At 44.2% G+C, this 4,233-nt stretch overlaps 1 non-coding gene across 1 annotated transcript; it reads right to left on the reverse strand.

The window, feature by feature from the left end:
* Nucleotides 1-3,713: 3,713 nt before the first annotated feature.
* Nucleotides 3,714-3,786, reverse strand: TRNAR-UCG (transfer RNA arginine (anticodon UCG)). The gene has a single exon. It is a non-coding gene; the product is annotated as a tRNA-Arg (tRNA).
* Between the last annotated feature and the right edge of the window lie 447 nt (nt 3,787-4,233).

The raw sequence follows: 4,233 nt of genomic DNA on the forward strand, positions 1-4,233 counted from the left end.
CCGGACGAAGTTATGCGGGACAGAATGATATGGGAAAGAACTATGCGGTACAAAACTGTGTGAAAGATAACCGCCGCACAAATACATATTAACAACCTTCATCGCTTCTTTTTTTCGGCGCAGCACTTCGAGCGTCTGGTGTCACTCTAGGTTATTACATGCAGAAGAAAAAAACAAACACAAAAGAAAGCAATACAATGTGGCCGCTGATTGAGCTGGCGGCCTGTTATAACACATCTCGTGCTGTTGCACTGTGACAAGCTTCATTCGTTATTGTCGCTTTTGCATCGTTCGGCTTAAACTTATATTCATTGAAATGCACACTGACAATAAATAGTTTCTTCATTCTGCAACTATGATACAGCTGTAGAAAAGCAGAGAATAGCACATAAGAAAGAAAAATCTAGTTCGAATCATTAGTTATAAAAGATAGTGCGACGTCCGCGAACCTGCAACGTCCCGATCTGAAGTCAGACGCCTTATCCATTAGGCCACGCGGACTTCTCTTCTGTCTTTATTATGGACATGGCAGCATGCTTAACAAGAAACTTAAACAACACGTGACAGTCACCATAAAAATCTCTGCGATTGGTTCGCGGTCCCGGGGGTTAAAACGCTTGAAGTTCTCAATCTCAGCCAACACACTGAGCCATGTTGGTCTTTCTTTTTGCAAATTATACATTTCGTTAATTTAACAAATGCTTTCGATGAAGTATTCTCTAACAGGCCGCGCGTTTATTTCAGCATGTCTCATGACCATTATAGTTTTCCAGAAACTATGTAAGGATAACAGCATGAACATGTCATGCGGTACGGTGTCTTCATTTATAGTAGGCAAGAAACGAATCCCATATGGCGTAATCGGTAAGTCTTTCTTTAGGGTTCTCTGTAGGATGTCCCAATGGAATACAGCATCCCAGCAGTGAAGAAATACCTGTTCGACTATTTCGGGTTTTCGGCATAGTAAACAGTTGACTCTCCAGGGCACAGAAAGTCCCTTTTCCTCTAGCCACGGTTTCACAGGTTAAGTATTTGTGTGGAGGTGGAACAAGAAGGACTTTACTGACGGGCGTACTGGCATTCGTTTTACTCTTTTTAGAATGTCCTTTTCAGGTCCAATGCAGAACATCGATCGATACAATGGCACCGGCAGCATTGTGTCTATCAGCCCCTTATGTACGCGCTTTCGGGTTTCTCTACTTAAGTATTCCATGGAAAACCGATACTTCAACAGCCGAAAAGCCCAGGCTACTTCTTTTAGGAAACCACGCACTCTGCCTTGACTGCACCGACGAGACGATACAATGAATTCTGGTGTAGCTGCTCTCAGCCTTACTCGAAAAATAGTTAACAAAAATGGGTCCTTTTGGTCCCGTAAGTAAACAAACCTCGACGCAATCTGCCCTATGAACAAATGTGCCAGACCTAATCCTCAATATTTAACGGAACGAAAGAGTGTATTGCCACTGGTGCACTCCCAGCTTGAACCTCACACTAACACTGCGAGTACTCTTTGTAAACGTTGTATGTTGACCCTTGACATGCACAACGCTTGAAGCTAGGAAGGAATTTTGGCAACGGCAAACAGGTTGCACACCGTCGCAGGAGCAAACATTGAGAAATTGCGCCCCCCCCCCCCCCCTTTAAGTGTACACTGACGAACCCTTTCAGCTTCGGCATTACAGTAATCGCCGCACCACGGTAGGGCTCAAGCGGCATGACTAAATATTTTTGCCGGCGTGACGGTCCAGTGGACATTGGCAAATGCACTCAGACGGTCTTCCCACCTGCCGATCCATACCAGTAGGAATTTATCAAAGTTGATAGCACTGACTGTCATTCTGCAGTATGATAACGCTTCCGGGACCGCGATTTAAACGCTTTCTTTGTCCCGACAAAACAACGCGATGTCGTCTGCATATGCAAGCACTTTCACTTCCGCGGGCTGCACTTTGAAACCCGATATTCTATGGTCATCCTTGATCTTCCTACAAAGCGGCTATAGGTATATTGCCAATAAAAGAGGGGACAAACCACACCCCTGGCGCATGAATGACCGGACACTAAAGCTTTCGGCAACTTTCTGGTTTTGTAATGACGCTGGCGGTACAGTCTTGATAGCACATCTTTACTCCATCTAAGATAGTGTCCCCTACATTCATATGTTCTACGATAGTGAAAAGAATTTTATGGGCCACATGGTCGCAATCCTTTTCGCATATCTAACTGTAACATGGCACCGTGTACACATAGGTCGTCACAGTATTCTAATATGCTTCTGGCAATATGAATGTTTGTGTGGATGGACCTTCCTTTAGTGCCGCATGTTTGATGCGATCCTACGATACGGGTCGCCACTCCCTGCAATCGCTTTCCGAGTACCCTTGTAAATATATTATAGTCGACATCTATTAGTAATATCGGGTGGTAAGCTTCGACAGTTAACAATTTTTCTGGGTCCGCTGTTTTCGGTATCAGCACTACACGCTATGCCCGAAAAGATGGAGGAACCTGTTTTTGCGTGTAGGCCTCCTTAAACAATCGTAACAGGATCTCGATGACGTCACTTTTCAAGGATTTATAAAAAACCGCTCCGAGTCCATCAGGTCCCGGGGACTTGCCTACAACTAAATCATCTATGGCTGCTTCCACTTCGGTCATGCTCTAGTTGAGGCATGTTTGACAAGAATTCCGTTTTGAATTCTTCTGTGACCTTCTTAACAATACCGAATAACTCGATATAATGGTCAAGAAACGCCTGTTCAATTTTTTGAAGTTGGCTCGTGATTTCGTTCTCGTATCAAACCATTCTGATTTCATTTCGCCTCACCTACGCCTTGTCATCAGATAATTCTCGTTTTGTCGGTGTCTGGCCTAGCCACACACTTTCGGCTCGTGCCGTCACAACTGCTCCTTTGAAATTCTCTTCTTCTATAAGCTCAATCTGGTTCTCCAGTTCTTCAAGTACAACATTAATGCAATAAATCTGAAAATCCGGAACGTCCGAAAAATGCGTGGTGCATAAATGGCATGGTGCACAAAATTATGCGGGACAAACTATATGAGAAAAAAACTGTGCGGCACAAGATTCTCGCACAACAGAAACATGCGGGACGAAAATAAGTAGGCAGGTTATGCAGGACTAATTTATGCGGGACAAGATTGCGCGGGACGAAAGCCATAATATTATGCGGAACAAAGTGTCACGCAAGAAGTATGTGCCGAACGAAAACTAAACAGGCGTGGTATGCAGCACAGAGCTATGCCGGACGAAATTATGCGGGACAAAACGATATTCGAAAAGAGTATGCAGTACAAAGCTATGTGAGAGATAACTGCGGCACAAATGCCTATTAACAACCTTCATCGCTTTCTTTTTTTTGGGGCGGGGCACTACGAGCGTCCGGTGTCTCTCTAGGTTATCACATGCAGAACAAAAAGAAAACAGAAAAAAGAAGCAATACAATGTGGGCGCTGATTGAGCTCGCAGCCTGTTACAACACATGTCGTCCTGTTGCATTGTGTGACAAGCTTCATTCGTTATTGTTGCTTTCGGCTTAGATTTAGATCCCTTGAAGTGCATACTAACATTAAATAGTTTCTTAATTGTGCAACTCTGATACAGCCGTTAGAAAAGCAGACAAGAGCATACAAGAAAGAAAACAAAAAAAAAAATCTACTTCGAACAATTAGCAATAAAAGAAATCGTGCGACGTCCGCGACAGGACTCGAACCTGCAATCTTCTGATCCGAAGTCAGACGCCTTATCCATTAGGCCACGCGGACTCTCTTTTTTCTTCATTACATGGAAAAGAAAACTGAAGGTGTATAACAAAGTGGACACAACTACACACTTAAAGGGAAGCTGAAAGGTTTTCCAGAAAGAATGAGTGAACATCTGTACATAATGGTTTTCAACCCTCCGAATTCGAATATCGTATCGAAATTGAGCGAAAGAAAGCGCAAATATATTTTATTTCGACGAAAAGTGGAGCAGCGGACACGCCCAGCTCGCGCGTCTCGTTTCCGCCTGTGATTGGTCGGGCGCCTCTTGACGTCAACTCTAGTAACCGACCGCTGCCGCTACACATGAAGCGTGGTGCCAGGTAGTTTGGTACTGTTTTTCTGAGACGGTAATGAAAAATTTAGAGAGACTGCGTTTTTCTGAGGAGTTCGGCGTTACTCCTTACATGTACAAGCCGATTGCGAAGAGCCGGCCTCTCGAAGAAGCGA

The sequence above is a fragment of the Dermacentor andersoni genome, chromosome 3 (genome assembly GCF_023375885.2).
Source record: "Dermacentor andersoni chromosome 3, qqDerAnde1_hic_scaffold, whole genome shotgun sequence".
Classification (NCBI taxonomy): Eukaryota; Metazoa; Arthropoda; class Arachnida; order Ixodida; family Ixodidae; genus Dermacentor; species Dermacentor andersoni.